Source organism: Mus musculus, chromosome 13 (assembly GCF_000001635.26).
Source record: "Mus musculus strain C57BL/6J chromosome 13, GRCm38.p6 C57BL/6J".
Classification (NCBI taxonomy): domain Eukaryota; kingdom Metazoa; phylum Chordata; class Mammalia; order Rodentia; family Muridae; genus Mus; species Mus musculus.
The window spans coordinates 107998827-108015671 of record NC_000079.6 but is presented as its reverse complement, the minus strand read 5'-3'; the positions used below and the strand labels follow the sequence as shown (position 1 = coordinate 108015671).

At 42.7% G+C, this 16845-nt stretch overlaps 1 long non-coding RNA gene across 1 annotated transcript; it reads right to left on the bottom strand.

Moving 5' to 3' along the window:
* Positions 1-11002: 11002 nt before the first annotated feature.
* B230220B15Rik lies at positions 11003-16571 on the bottom strand. The gene is made up of 2 exons (XR_382885.1): positions 16420-16571; positions 11003-13361 (listed from the first exon to the last, which is right to left on the bottom strand). It is a non-coding gene; the product is annotated as an RIKEN cDNA B230220B15 gene (long non-coding RNA).
* Between the last annotated feature and the right edge of the window lie 274 nt (positions 16572-16845).

Genomic DNA, 16845 nt, shown 5'->3' with positions numbered 1-16845 from the left:
GTGTGAGTATGAGCTTGTCTTCTGACCGTCACATGCATGCACACGTGAGCACACCCACCCGTACACACACGCACGTGCACCTATACACACAGTAACACGTGGACACACAAAAGAACAGTTAATCAAGTAAAGAAAGGAAGGAAAGCCAAATGCAGATCGATGACAAGTGTGTGTCACATGTCCCTTTACTATAACCCACGAACCTCAATTTCAATAAAAAAAATATGTAGGAAGGAAATAAAGTCATAGTGTGTTACTCAGCATGGGACAAGAGCACTTAAGTAATGTACGGGCAGGATAGTGACCTAAGCCATTGTCACCGAGCCAAACGTGAAGATGTAGAGCATGAAGCTGAGGCCAAGCAGGAAGTAATGAGGACCAGATCCTTATTTTCTTTATTGGGAAATCGACAGATAATGTCTGGCATGGAAAAACTGAGAAATGACAGTATGGATTAGAACTAAGAAGAAACACAGAGTATGCAGCCAGACAGAGTTAAAGATGGCTGCCAGCAGGTGTGCTCAGTGGAGCTGGGAGGGAGAGAGGATATTTGAAACAAGGTTGTGAAAGCTGCTTGACTCTCTATACTTATATTTAAATTTTAATTTGTTATTACGTGTGGGATGTGGGAGTGGGCCTGTGTGCCAAGGTCTGTTTCTCTCCTTCTCCCTGGGAGCCAGAGACTGGGCTCAGGGCTTTTGGCTTTCGTGGCCAGTGCCTTTCCTCATGTGCAGAACGGTCTCACCAGCCCTGTTTGACCCTTTAAACTATTTGTAAACTCTAAAAATTTAGTAAAACTAAAAGCTATATGTTAGTTAAAAGGTGTTATCAGAAACAAGTAAAAATAACTACAGAACCGAGCACAGGGGAAACTCGTGCCTAAAACTCATCCTATGCATAATCTACTGACTCAACAATTTAATTTTTAGCAAATTCTTTCCACTACTACTTATAATATTAGTAGTAGTAGTAGTAGTAGTTGTTGTTGTTGTTGTCTCACAGTGCAGCCCTCGCTAGTCTGGAACTCACCATGTAGAACTTGAACTCACAGAGATGTGCCTGCTTGGTCTCTCGAAGGATTAAAGGTGTGTGGCACCACGCCCAGCTTCTTCACCCTCCTCTCTTTCTCAGTTAAAAGGGTGGGAATGGGTATGGGTTGCACTTGCATTGGCTTTAGTAGACCAATATCCATAGTACATGGTCCTCAAACTCTGAAAAATTATGAACTAAAAACACAGCTGTGCTACTGTTTGATTCCAAACAAAGGTTCAATAAAAATACCTGCAAAATTGTTATTAGTCAAACTTCAGACTAGAAGAAGTATAGATCGAATGATGTAACATTGTGAAATACCATGATCAAGGTGATAATTTTTGTAAAATATCATGTGCATGTGTGTGCACACATGTGCATACACACACACACTCATACTCACATACACACACACACACACACTCACACTCACATACACACACACACACACACTCAAACACACTCTTCTGGTAGAGAACATCCTTTTGTTCAGGCATGCGTGATGAGAGGCTACTGAGGCTGAACTTTTCACACAGTTTCTGTTAGCCATAAACAGTGTGCCTTACCTTCTAGTTAATGTATATCAAGCTTGGCACTCACTCAACCACAATTTCCCAGATCCTAGCTAGGCGACGAGGCACCAGTCAAAGCTCCCTTCGTTCCCCATTGACCTTACAACTGATCTGAGACAGGCGTCTTCACCACAGCGAATCCTGAGTTTACACACAGCATTTAAAGTGTGCCCCTTAGTTTTGCTAACTCTGAAATGAGAATAACCAGGCTGGTTCACCTTTTATGGATTTTCCAAAACAGTCGTTACGATGCCCGTCAACAACTGCCAATAAACAAGTAAGATAGTTGGCGGTTGCTTATTACAATAAACAAAGAAAAAGTGAATTTGAGTTTTATATCAAGGTAGGGACTGGGCTGTTTCAACTTTCCAGAGCGCCTGCAGGAGCAGATACTATATAGCAAAGGAAAATGAACCATCTAATTCATACATTATATAATAAGTACAAACATATTCAAATGTCTGTCTCCGGACTCCTTGTCAAGGACAAAATATGTATTTTTTTTATATTGACATATCTGCAAAGTGTTAACTCAAGAGCTTACTTACCGTCATTGAACCATCTACATTTAGCTCCTTCCAAAGTAAATGGTTGCAGGACATTTTTCACCGGTGTCATAAGCAACAACTTGACAGGCCCCATAAAGTTTCTGGTTACACGTACTGAGTAACTACATTTTGAATTACAAGGATGACAGATCCCATGGCCATTAAAAGTTACAACACCCCCACCCCATTAGATATTGCAGTCGTATCTGGCTTATTCATTTCTGCCTCCACATTGAGTAACTAAGGAAACAATGACGTCATGGCTCAGCGGGGTTCAGAAACGTGTCCGCTGAGGTCTCTGGTTTGGGAAGCCTGCAATTTTTGCTAGTTCCCTTCTCAGCCGCTGGATAAATTCATACAACTTTTCTTATTTCTGAGATACTGATTAGGAAAATTATATTCTGTTATAAATACAAAATCATATTTATAATAATTTAAATAATATACTGTACTGTTTCAGAACAACATAGTCCAAAGTGTACTATTTCTGAGAAGTCCTCTACATTTGCAGTAGGAAGTTTTTGAGGTTCAGTAACTTATATGAAAACAACTGTGTGACTCCAGGTCCCCAGTAATAATCCCACTGAGGTATGTCTTATGGACCCTTGGCCCCTTCAAGGCTACTGAGTACTTCATTCTGTTTTGTTTTGTTTTCTCTAAGTGCTGGCTCTCTTTATACTTTGAACTTGAACCTCAAAGGTTCATGTTTGAAAGACTTGGTCCTCAGCTTGTGTGTTAGTTTGACGGTTGTGGAGTTTTCATGGGGTGGAGACTTGAGGGTTGAGATTAGGTGACTAGGGGTAGGCCTTTGAGGTCATAGCCACCCCTGGTTCTGGGCCCCAGAACTCTGCTTCCTGTTGTGATATGACCTCATGTTCCTGTACAGCAGCCTAAACTTCTATGGCCGTGACATCCTGCCCAGGACGGTGGACTGAAATCCTCTGACTCCCTAAGCCAAAATAAACCATTCCTCCAGTAAATTGCTTTTGTGAGCTATTTGGTGAGAGTGGTGAGACAAATCGCTGATACATTTTCACCCAAAGTAGAGCGGGGATGGGGGGATTTGGGCAAAGATTCCAAGGAGCTTTAGTTAGTATTCAGAGGGCTAAAGGTGAGTTCATAGCCATGCTTTGGAAGTGTCCACAATTACAGGTGATCCTGAAGAGACCTGTGTGCCTCAGGACTGTCTAATGTCTGTGGATAAAAGGGCGTGAGTATCTCATGGGTCTTATCCCTCAGACTTCCAAGCGTCGTCTGCTCAGCCCCAGCTTCTGCATGAGTGCTGGTGGGTTCCTGAAGACCCCTACTCCAAGGTTAGAGAGACTAAGGGCAGGAAGCAGAAAGGACCTGACTGAGGAGGTATGCAGCCTCCTCCTCGGCCTCCTTGCTGAGATGAGTGGAGTTTACACTGAGCCAAGGATGAAAGGGAAAACACTCCACTTCCCTCACAAAGCTCTGGAGTAACTGGATGAGGGATTGGCACTCACCTGCTAAGATTCTCCCTCACTGTGATTGTCAAACGGTTTTTTTCTCTCTCACCTGACTAAACATGACTAAGCACCTTCTCTGCTCATTGATCGCCTTTCTCTTTCTAGATCTGCCAAATTGCTGAGTATCGCTACCTGGGAGTTTCTTGCCCTGCAGTTTTACATGGTGGGTTCTAAAATTTTCACAACATATCTACCCAAAGATGCCTTCTCTGAGCATGCAAACAGACCTAGTTAGTTACGCAGCAGTCTTTTTTGTTACGCATTATATCACCCGTCTGCTCAGCATTCACCATTCTCAGATATTTTTTTCCTGGCTTGCCGACTCCATTGAACTTCACTTTAAACTCCAGGAGAACAAAGACCTTATCTGTCTAGTTGGGACAGTTAGTTTCTAGTGGGTCTTACTGGGTCAATTACCCACTAAGTGAATAAAAAGTGAGAATTAAAAAACAAAACATATAGGGCTTGTGAGATGGCTCAGCAAGTAAGAGCACTGACTGCTTTTCCAAAGGCACTGAGTTGAAATCCCAGCAACCGTATGTTGGCTCACAACATGTAATGAGATCTGACACCCTCTTCTGGTGCGTTAGAGTACACTACAGTATACTCACATATATAAAATACATAAATAAATCTTTTTTAAAAAAACATATAAAATAAACAGGAGTTTAAAGACCATTCTTATTGAGAAGAGGCACAAAAAGGAAAACGTTTTGATTCATATCCAACATTTCAGTTTTTAAAATATAATGGGATGGAGGCGCACATAGTAAGATAAGCATGGATAGTAAGTGGATTTTGTCACTCACTATCTAGGTGGTTTTGGACCAATTGCGGAGCTACCATTTATTAGTTGGATTGATTGGTTTGTCTTTGTGATGTTGGGATCAAACCCAAGGCTCTCCCACATTTGCACATGCTAGGCAAGTGCTCTCCCAAGGGGCACCCCGCATCCCCTGTCCTACCGATTCACACTTTCAGATGAATATCAATCACCCTCAGCTCCTCGAGCTGTTGTGAGGATGGCAGAGGATCACACAGAGAAAATACTGAGCACAGTGTCTGCCCATGGTAAAGGCTAGGAATATCCCAATCGCTGTTGTCATCAGCTTCAGCTTCATCATCATCTTCATCACGGTCATCATCACCATCACCATCCTCATGCTCAATCTTATTTCTCCATATCTTCATAGTGTTTCTTCCTCATCTCAATCTCGGTCTTCAACTTCATCTCCTCATCACCTTTCACTGTACAGTTCAGGAACGTGTTGTTATAAGGCACATGCTGTTATCGTTGTTGTCACCCATTGTATTTGTTACTTTTCTATTGATGTGATAAAACACCATGACCAAGGCAACTTAAGGAAAAGCTTACATGGGCTTATGGCTACAGAGGGTTGGAGCCCATGATGGTGGAGTAAAGACATGGTGACAGGATCCAAAGCCAGGGGTCAGATATTGAACTACAAGCATGAAACAGAGAAAGAGTAGACCCAAAATGGCATGAGTCTTTGAACTCTCAGGCCTGACTCCTGTAACATAATTCCTTCAACCAGGTCACACTCCTACGCCTTCCCAAACAGTGCCACCAACTAGGAACCAACATTTAAATGTCAGACCCTACAGGGACATTCCTATTCAAACCACCACCAAGGTCCTGAAATGAATCCAGGAGCCCCAACCCCCACTGTCGATCTTACCACAAACCCAGAATTGACCACTCGTGGGGCTTACAGTCACATTTTCTTTATGGTTCTGTATGACGTCACCATCCATATTTCAGCCTTACACTTTATAGTTCAGTCTTTACACTCTACAGTTTAGTCTGGACCACATTCTTACTGTCTCCACAGTGAATCAGCTGAAGAACCTGGGCCACTTCGAGTGTTTCTCTCGCTCTAGCTTTGTTTGTGGTTCAGTTCATCATGGTCCTCTGTCTTCTGCATTCCGTGAAAGCTGAATCCAGACACTTGACCAGACTCGGGGTAGATCTTTTCTGTAAGGTTGTAGGTGGTTGCGTTGTCTCTCTTTTGAAATGTCACCATTGTCTAGCCCAGTGGTTCTCAACCTTCCTAGCGCCTGTGACCCTCAGTTCCTCGTGTTGTGGTGACCCTCAACCACAACTTCCGTTGCCACTTCATAACTATATTTTTGCTACTGTTATGCATCCTAATGTAAATATCTGTGTCTTCTGATGATCTTAGGCAACTCCTATGAAAGGGAGCCAACCCACGGGTTAAGAACCGCTGATCTAGTTGCATTGATCTGTAGCCAGAAAGGAACAGTGTAGTAAGGAAACACTCCTGCCGCTGCGTTTATCAGTCAGGATGATTTCAACAGACGCTTCTTCTCATCTGTAGTTGGCGAGTCAGTAATAGTCAAGAAGAGCAAGATAAATGTTTGGCTTTTCCTTAACTTAAAAGTTTTTCCAATGAGTTAGCTCCTGGTCATCCTAAAGTAGACAGTTATTTTTAACATTATAAACAGACAACTATATAAACACGTGATAGGTCTCAGTCCATGGAAATACTTATCCTTACTGAAATTCAAGCTGTTCTGCTTTCAGAGCCTTGCTGGGTTGCTCCCTGGGTCCTTTTAGACACAATGCTGGGAACGTCTGTTAGTGTTCTTCCTGTCTAATACGACACCACACTCCTTTTTAAATAGTCCTTGTCCCAGACCTAGATGCAACCATCCCTTTTCCCTAGAAACTCTGGTTTATTTCTGCAGTAAATGATGTTTGGAGACTATGCTTTGCAGAACTGGTCATTGTTTCTGGGCTTTATAGGGAAGCATAAAATATAATAGTATTAAAAATAAGTTATACGATATGTAATAATGTAACATATATGCTTAAAGGTAAAATACCTCTTGGGTTTACCCTCCCATGTTTGATTCAACTTCCTAGCTGTAGGGCTTTTGGTTAGCCCTCTTGGTATATATCCTTGTACTCCATGAATCTTGGTTCTCAAAGACTCATGGGATGAGGGAGTGAGAATATTCTGCAGTAGTTCTCTCATTTTATCTCAGACATGCATGCCACAGCCTCAGAGCAACAATTCTAATATTACCACCAAAAATTACTACTAAAAATAGTTGAAAGCATTTTTGCATATCCTCTATTTGTACTTCTCCATTGCCGAAAGGATTACTTATTTGCATGTGTCTTAGTGTTTGTCTGCATGTGTGTAAGAACACCATGTGGGTGCAGTGCCTGAGGATGCCAGAAGAGGGTGTTGGATTCCCTGGAACTGAAATCTTGACTGATTCCAATTGCCACATGGATGCTGGGAACTGAACCCAAGTCCTCTCCATCAGCAGCAGTGCTCTTATTGGCAGAGCCATCTCTCCAGTCCCCTACTCCTCCATTTTTATCCTATATATTGCATAGCCTATAGTCACTACTTTTTAATTTTCAGTCTTAGTTCTACATGCAATTCTGTATTTGGTGTACACAATCAACCTCCTGTAACTCACGTTTTTGTTAGGTTAATTGTTAAAGAACAATTACATTTCTTCATTTGTCTCTGTGTTTAGGCATATGCATGCAACAGTGTACACATGGAGGCTAAAGGACAATCTGTATGAGTTACATTTCTTCTTCCACCTTGTGGGTCCCAGGTATTGAACCCAACCTGTCTGGTTCGGCAACGGAATGCCTTGACTCACCAAACCATCTCATTGACCCTGGGTTATTTTTGTCATCTTATTCTGTGGTAGATTCCTAAAGAAATATTCTTACGAATGACATCCTTAGAGTTCTCACATAGTGCTAATAGTTTACACACACTTTTTGTAACTGCAGATATGTTTTACTAGATGCAAATCTTGAATATGTTCCTTGTGTAACATCTTAAATATGTGTTAGTTATGTAAATCTTAAATATGCCATCCGGTTTCCCTTTGCCATAAAACATTGCTGTCAAAATGTCTGATTGTGATCTAATTTTCTGTCCCTTTTGGGCTAGATGCCCAGAGAACCTTTTTTCTTTCTAATTGGACTGGTAAACGCTGGGCATGGTTGTGCAAACGTATAATCCCAGTACTTGGGAATCTGAGGCAGGAGGATTATGAACTGTAGCTTGGGTTACATTGTGAAACCGAGTTTCAAAAGTGAAACTTCACAAAAAAAAAAAAAAAAAAACAAAAAAAAAACAAAAAAAAAAAAACAAAAAAAAAAAACAAAACAAAAAAAAAACCCTAAGGTTTAAGGTAAGACTTCTAGCAGTTTACTTTCAGAAATTCTCTTAAATTATATTTTTCAGTGTTTGTTTTGTTTCTCCCCTTTGTTTTCCTTTAAGTACTTGTGCTGTCCAGATTTTGGATCATTTTAATTGCTTTGCTTATTAGGTTTCCATATTTCATATTTTATGTTTTTCTTCTCCTCCAGCTCCTTCCAAATTCTCCCGACCTCTCCTTCTACCTATCAAACTCTCTCTCTCTCTCCCTCTCTCTCTCTCTCCCCCCCCCTCTCTCTCTCTCTCTTTCTCTCAAAAAAAGATAGAAGGAAAAGTCCCCAAACAAAGAACAAAACTTGACTTTCATTTGTGTTGGCATGGGGCCTGCCATGAGTATGGTTGATATTCCCTGTGATTCTCCACTGGAAAAAACTGCTTTTCCCTGCCCCAGCAGGTAGCAATTACATAGCAATTGTGTCTGGGTAACAGGTGTGACTTTGTCCACTTCCCATTCTCTGAGCTGGGATTTTGTCTGATTTGAACCTGTATAGTTCTAGTGCATGAGGCCATTCTGTGAGTTCATATACACATCAGCCCTGTTGGAGTCACCCATCCCTTGGGCTCCTACAATCTTTCTGCGTCCTCTTCCACACAGATCCATGAACCTTGAGAGGGGGAGAGCTTTGATGAAGACACCCCATTAGAACCAAGTGGCCCAAAGTCTCTCACTCTCTGCACGTTGTCCAACTTCTCTACTTGTTTTCAGTATTTATCACTTACAGCCTTTTTAAAGCTTATATATACATATATATATATTTCCATTCCTTTCCTTTTCTTTTTTAAAGAAACCAGTGCTGGGCTGGAGAGATGGCTCCATGGCAAAGAGCACTGGCTGCTCTTTTAGTGATCCAAGTTCAATTCCCAGCACCTACAAGGTAACTCACAACTGTCTACATCACTTGGAACTTCCAAGGGATCTGTCCCTCACACACAGACATACACGCAGGGAAAAAACACCAATGCACAGAAAAATAAAACTAAAACATTAACAAAATAGTTTTTGCTTGCTTGCTTGCTTGCTTGCTTGCTTGCTTGCTTGCTTGTTTTGATATAAATCTCATGCTGGTCTCAAACCATATAGAGCAAGTCTGGAACTCGTAAATTTCCTACCTTAACCTCCAAAGCTCTAAGCCTGTGAGCTCAGCTTCTGGCCTCTTTTATCTAAAAGATTAATAATAACTTTCTCTTCTCACTTTCCTCTTCTGCTACTTTATCCTTAGGTTCTTTCTCATTTACTCCTCATTTCTAAAATGGCCTTTCCTTTTATTTTATATTCTTTCTTGGGTTTCATGATCTAATTTTTACTTATTCTCTTATACAACCTTTTCTTGGTAACTTCTCAGTCATTCTGATGTAGTCAGCTGTGGCTTGGGCATCTTTCTGGACTGTCTGCCATTGACGGTGGGGATGTTATTCTGCTCCTGTCCAGTTGTTGAGACAGTTACCATGGAGTTTGACTTGGGGCTTTTCCCATTGTTTACTTTGATGTGAGATCCACTTCCTCCACTCTGAGAAGGCCCACTGCATGTAGCTTCTGACTTGGGTTGCTTTCTGTCCTCACAGTGCTAATAACATAATGCAGTACATTTTAAATTCCCTGCCTTTGCCTTCCTCTCTGATTTCATTCCCAGCTCTCTGTTGTCCACGTCTTTCTCATGTTCCGTTCACTTTCAGCCATCTTGTTACAATGCCAGGTGCTGGTCTTCAGGGAGCCCTGTGTGGACCATACTTATCTGCTCATAGACTCTAAGTCTGTGACTGACCCTGTACACCAGGCACCATCCACTATTGCTAAAGATAAAATCCTGTGGGCTTCAGTTTCATCACACTCTTCTTACAGAGAAAGTCCCTGGGTACTTCTGAGATCTGTCACCCGTTGTCTTATCTAGGGGACGACCATGGTTTCCCCCAGCCTCGCCCTACTCACAGGGACCAAGACTAGACACATTTATGGTCCCTGGCGGTTGCCCACACCATGTGTTTTCTGGAGCATCTATCACCATGTTTGGTTGTAACTACAGTTTGTGGCTCTAGGGTTGGGCTTCTGTTTTCTGTTTCCTGGAGGGGATCTGCTTTTGATTAACACTACCATGCTACTGTGGCATTCTCAAGTAGTCACTTTAGGCAGAACAGCCAAATCTTTCTTTGCATTCATTGCCTGATACTTTGATTGAAATGAAAACTGTATGGGTCAACACAATAATATTTTACTTTTATGATAGTGAAACAAACGTTTTTCCTGTTTCCTGATAGTTCACATTTGCACGTCGTGTTCTTGGGCCTCTATTAAAAAATGGCACTGCAGGGTGAAGTATATTGTCTTTATGGCCTCTAACTCAAAGCTTTTCTTGTAATTAGATCTCTGTGTGCCAGGGAGCTGATTGAGATCTTTATAAATCATGGTGCTAAATGCATATGGCTCATACTAACGAACACATTAGTATCGTAGCAAGTTCAGTTTGTGACTTTATGCTTAAGTGTTAATGAATAGACACATTTACCCACTAGTTCAAGAAAAATAGGTTCTCCCATTTATGAATAAGCAGACTAGGGGCTCTGAGAAATAGTCCTGAAACCTTTGCAAGGCAGTCTCTTTCAACTTCCAAACAGTAGAATAACTGATTGCTCTAACGATTGCACTAAAACAAGACTCACCCCAGCAAGTGTTAAAATGAGTTCCAGATCCTCCCACTAGGAAAGTGGAGCTTTACAGAACCAAATCATATGTATAATACCTCTATGATTAAAAAGAGCCTTTACCGTTTATTTTTGTTTAAAGTTCCTATATGAGATGCTTAGTCTACACCAAAACGTAAAATGATTTCTTAAAAATTGCAATGCTATCGTTTATAAATAGCAAGATAGACATATAGCTACAGATAGGACAAGGTTGGCAAATTGTTAGTGGAAGAATCAGCATAAGGGGTATAGGGATTTTTCTATGTGCGTTGTTTAACTTTGACGTGTGCTTGGACATGCTTGCGACGCACTATCGGAAGAAACACTATTGTAAACTTTAACTATCCATGAAAGAGAAATGGAAATCACTTCATTCTAGAAGTTTCTTGTTTAAAATCAAAAGGACTTTGTAAGACGTGGAAGAATTACACCTTCAAAGTTTCTTTGTGTGAGTCTACGTACATTTTAATCAGTCTCACAAAACGAGAGTTCCTCAAAAACAGGTTGTATCTGTTCGTTCTTTACGGATGTCCTCCATCCAAAATAGCTCCAGGAAGGAGGTTTCCTTGATACAGGCTTAAAATAAAAACCCAATTTAAAAGACTCTGGCTGACTGAGCCAGGTGCCAGAAGACACTGGAGTAGACGCGCTTCCTCCCCACATGCATTTGCGCTCCACTCGGCTTTGGTTTTCAGCTTGCTTGGGAGAGAAGACTTTGGTTTCTGCACAGGCTCCAAGAAGATTTGGGGAGAGGTGACATCATCCTACTTGTCCATAAAAGTGGGCGTGGACCCTCTGGGTTAGAGTAAAGGCCAACAACTAGTGCGGTGTGCCAGGGCTGTTCTGTGGCTTAAGTGACAAAGTGCCCAGGAAGTGAAGAGAAAGACTGTGCTTCCAGCTCTCCAGAGATAGCTGGTCATGGTGACGACTTGGGGGACGTCCCAGATGAGCCTGTTTGATATGGCCATCATTATTTTCAGAGGGAGGGTTTTCTACAGATATTATGAAGAGGTTCAGTCAACGATACTCATGAGTGATCACCAGGACATCCAGGTGGAAGAGTATACAGAGGAACACTGCACTGCCACCATGCCATGACTGACTGGCAGTCCGCCACTGTGGTGGTTTGACAGAAAATGGCTCCTATACGCTCAGAGGAAGGGGCACTATTTGGAGGTGGGGCCTTGGAGTGGGCGTGCCTTTGTTGAAGGAATTGTGAAACTAGGGGGTGGGGCTTGAGGTCGCAAAAGCTCTAGCCAGTTCTCTTTCTGCTGCCTGTGGATCCAGATGTGCAACTCTCATCTCCTCCAGCAGCACCATGTCCTCCTGCGTGTTGCCATGTTTCTTGCCATGACAATAATGGACTAAACCTCTGAAACTGTAAGGCAGCCCCAATTAAATGTTTTCCTTTATAAGAGGTGCAGTGGTCATGGTGTCTCCTCACAGCAAAAGAACAGTGACAAAGATATCCTCGTGGCTCCTGTGGTTGCTCATCAGAACACATCAGGTATTCCTCGAGGAACCCCACTGTTTCCGGAGGTTCGCTCCTGACATCGAAGTTCATCACTGAGTGATTATTCTAGAAGAAATGCAGGAAATGGATGGGTTAGGGAGGGGAGAGAGCTCTAGGTCTCAGCCTCAGTTTAGTGTCTTCTGGAGCCCACATGAGCATCCCAGAGGGTAGACTGGTCATATAGAGGCTGAGCTTCACCCCCCACCTCTAAGAGTTAGAATAGCCTTCTGTCTTAGTTAGGGTTTTACTGCTGTGAACAGACACCATGAAAAAGACAAGTCTTATAAAGGACAATGTTTAATTGGGGCTGGCTTATAGGTTCAGCGATTCAATCCATTATCATCATGGTGGAAACATGGCAGCATCCAGGCAGGCATGGTGCAGGAGGACCCGAGAGTTCCACATCTTCATCTGAAGGCTGCTAGCAGAATACTGACTTCCAGTGTCTTAAGCCCACACCCACAGTGATACACCTACCCCAACAAGGCCACATCTCCTAATAGTGCCACTTCATGGGCCAAGCAAATACAAACTGTTGGGAGCCGCCCCCACATTCGCCGTTACAAGATGGCGCTGACATCCTGTGTTCTAAGTGGTAAACAAATAATCTGCGCATGTGCCAAGGGTATCTTATGACTACTTGTGCTCTGCCTTCCCCGTGACGTCAACTCGGCCGATGGGCTGCAGCCAATCAGGGAGTGACACGTCCGAGGCGAAGGAGAATGCTCTTTAAGAGGGACGGGGTTTTCGTTTTTCTCTCTCTCTTGCTTCGCTCTCTTGCTTCTCTCTCTTGCTTCTCTCTCTTGCTTCGCTCTCTCTTGCTTCTTGCTCTCTTGCTGCTTACACTCTGGCTCCTGAAGATGTAAGAATAAAGCTTTGCCGCAGAAGATTCTGGTCTGTGGTGTTCTTCCTGGCCGGTCGTGAGAACGCGTCTAATAACAATTGGTGCCGAATTCCGGGACGAGAAAAAAACTCGGGACTGGCGCAAGGAGGATCCCTCATTCCGGAACCAGAACTGCGGATCACGTTTATAAAGGTTCCCGTAACACAGACTGTTGAGAAGGATTCAACTGCCGAATTCAGAACTCATCAGCTGGGGAACGACGGTGATAAAGGTTCCCGTAAAGCAGACTGTTGAGAAGGATTCAACTGCCGAATTCAGAACTCATCAGCTGGGGAACGACGGTGATAAAGGTTCCCGTAAAGCAGACTGTTGAGAAGGATTCAACTGCCGAATTCAGAACTCATCAGCTGGGGAACGACGGTGATAAAGGTTCCCGTAAAGCAGACTGTTAAGAAGGATTCAACTGTATGAATTCAGAACTTTTCAGCTGGGGAACGAGGTAAGTCTGATCTTGAACTTTCTAAGGAAATTCAAGACAGTCTATCAGAAGTAAAGTGGAAAATGGCTTTACAAGTTATGTTTGGCCTTGAATTTTTTCTAGTGTTAGAAGCCCTTTTGTTCCTTTTCACATGTTATATAGTGGTTAAGATAGGGCTGAAAATTCTAGAGGAAATTCAGGACAAGCTATCAGAAGTAAAGCGGGGAGAGAGAGTAGGAACAAAAAGGAAATATGGTACACAAAATAAGTATACAGGCCTTTCCAAGGGTCTTGAACCCGAGGAAAAGTTAAGGTTAGGTAGGAATACCTGGAGAGAGATTAGAAGAAAAAGAGGAAAAAGGGAAAAGAAGAAAGATCAATTAGCGGAGGTCTCTAGGAGAAGGAGCCTGTGCTCTGAAGAAACAGACTGGGAGAAAAAAGCGGCTCATTATGAAAGAAAAGGATACCAGCCGCCAAGTAAAGTGCTAACTAGTCATTTAAGGAAAAAGCCAAAAGCGGCTGGCGAAGGCCAGTTTGCTAATTGGCCTCAGGGCAATCGGCTACCAGGTGCACTCCCGCCCTATGCGGAGTCCCCGCCCTGCGTAGTGCGTCAGCAATGCGCAGAGAGGCAGTGCGCAGACTCATTCATTCCCCGAGAGGAACAAAGGATCAATGCTAATTTTACCTTGGTGCAGTTAGACAGGCTTGCCGGCATGGCACTAACTCCTGCCGACTGGCAAATGATTGCAAAAGCCGCTCTCCCTAGTATGGGCAAATATGTGAAATGGAGATCTCTGTGGCGAGAGGCTGCACAGGCGCAGGACCGAGCAAACGCTGCTGCTTTAACTCCAGAGCAGAGAGATTGGACTTTTGACTTGTTAACGGGTCAGAGAGCTTATTCTGCTAAACCTGATAAGAGGTATCAATGGAAGGTCTTACCACAGGGGATGTCCAATAGTCCTACTATGTGTCAACTTTATGTGCAAGAAGCTCTTTTGCCAGTGAGGGAACAATTCCCCTCTTTAATTTTGCTCCTTTACATGGATGACATCCTCCTGTGCCATAAAGACCTTACCATGCTACAAAAGGCATATCCTTTTCTACTTAAAACTTTAAGTCAGTGGGGTTTACAGATAGCCACAGAAAAGGTCCAAATTTCTGATACAGGACAATTCTTGGGCTCTGTGGTGTCCCCAGATAAGATTGTGCCCCAAAAGGTAGAGATAAGAAGAGATCACCTCCATACCTTAAATGATTTTCAAAAGCTGTTGGGAGATATTAATTGGCTCAGACCTTTTTTAAAGATTCCTTCCGCTGAGTTAAGGCCTTTGTTTAGTATTTTAGAAGGAGATCCTCATATCTCCTCCCCTAGGACTCTTACTCTAGCTGCTAACCAGGCCTTACATAAGGTGGAAAAAGCCTTACAGAATGCACAATTACAACGTATTGAGGATTCGCAGCCTTTCAGTTTGTGTGTCTTTAAGACAGCACAATTGCCAACTGCAGTTTTGTGGCAGAATGGGCCATTGTTGTGGATCCATCCAAACGTATCCCCAGCTAAAATAATAGATTGGTATCCTGATGCAATTGCACAGCTTGCCCTTAAAGGTCTAAAAGCAGCAATCACCCACTTTGGGCAAAGTCCATATCTTTTAATTGTACCTTATACCGCTGCACAGGTTCAAACCTTGGCAGCCACATCTAATGATTGGGCAGTTTTAGTTACCTCCTTTTCAGGAAAAATAGATAACCATTATCCAAAGCATCCAATCTTACAGTTTGCCCAAAATCAATCTGTTGTGTTTCCACAAATAACAGTAAGAAACCCACTTAAAAATGGGATTGTGGTATATACTGATGGATCAAAAACTGGCATAGGTGCCTATGTGGCTAATGGTAAAGTGGTATCCAAACAGTATAATGAAAATTCACCTCAAGTGGTAGAATGTTTAGTGGTCTTAGAAGTTTTAAAAACCTTTTTAAAACCCCTTAATATTGTGTCAGATTCCTATTATGTGGTTAATGCAGTAAATCTTTTAGAAGTGGCTGGAGTGATTAAGCCTTCCAGTAGAGTTGCCAATATTTTTCAGCAGATACAATTAGTTTTGTTATCTAGAAGATCTCCTGTTTATATTACTCATGTTAGAGCCCATTCAGGCCTACCTGGCCCCATGGCTCTGGGAAATGATTTGGCAGATAAGGCCACTAAAGTGGTGGCTGCTGCCCTATCATCCCCGGTAGAGGCTGCAAGAAATTTTCATAACAATTTTCATGTGACGGCTGAAACATTACGCAGTCGTTTCTCCTTGACAAGAAAAGAAGCCCGTGACATTGTTACTCAATGTCAAAGCTGCTGTGAGTTCTTGCCAGTTCCTCATGTGGGAATTAATCCACGCGGTATTCGACCTCTACAGGTCTGGCAAATGGATGTTACACATGTTTCTTCCTTTGGAAAACTTCAATATCTCCATGTGTCCATTGACACATGTTCTGGCATCATGTTTGCTTCTCCGTTAACCGGAGAAAAAGCCTCACATGTGATTCAACATTGCCTTGAGGCATGGAGTGCTTGGGGGAAACCCAGACTCCTTAAGACTGATAATGGACCAGCTTATACGTCTCAAAAATTCCAACAGTTCTGCCGTCAGATGGACGTAACCCACCTGACTGGACTTCCATACAACCCTCAAGGACAGGGTATTGTTGAGCGTGCGCATCGCACCCTCAAAGCCTATCTTATAAAACAGAAGAGGGGAACTTTTGAGGAGACTGTACCCCGAGCACCAAGAGTGTCGGTGTCTTTGGCACTCTTTACACTCAATTTTTTAAATATTGATGCTCATGGCCATACTGCGGCTGAACGTCATTGTTCAGAGCCAGATAGGCCCAATGAGATGGTTAAATGGAAAAATGTCCTTGATAATAAATGGTATGGCCCGGATCCTATTTTGATAAGATCCAGGGGAGCTATCTGTGTTTTCCCACAGAATGAAGACAACCCATTTTGGTTACCAGAAAGACTCACCCGAAAAATCCAGACTGACCAAGGGAATACTAATGTCCCTCGTCTTGGTGATGTCCAGGGCGTCAATAATAAAGAGAGAGCAGCGTTGGGGGATAATGTCGACATTTCCACTCCCAATGACGGTGATGTATAATGCTCAAGTATTCTCCTGCTTTTTTACCACTAACTAGGAACTGGGTTTGGCCTTAATTCAGACAGCCTTGGCTCTGTCTGGACAGGTCCAGACAACTGACACCATTAACACTTTGTCAGCCTCAGTGACTACAGTCATAGATGAACAGGCCTCAGCTAATGTCAAGATACAGGGAGGTCTCATGCTGGTTAATCAACTCATAGATCTTGTCCAGATACAAATAGATGTATTATGACAAATAACTCAGCTGGGATGTGAACAAAAGTTTCCGGGATTGTGTGTTACTTCCATTC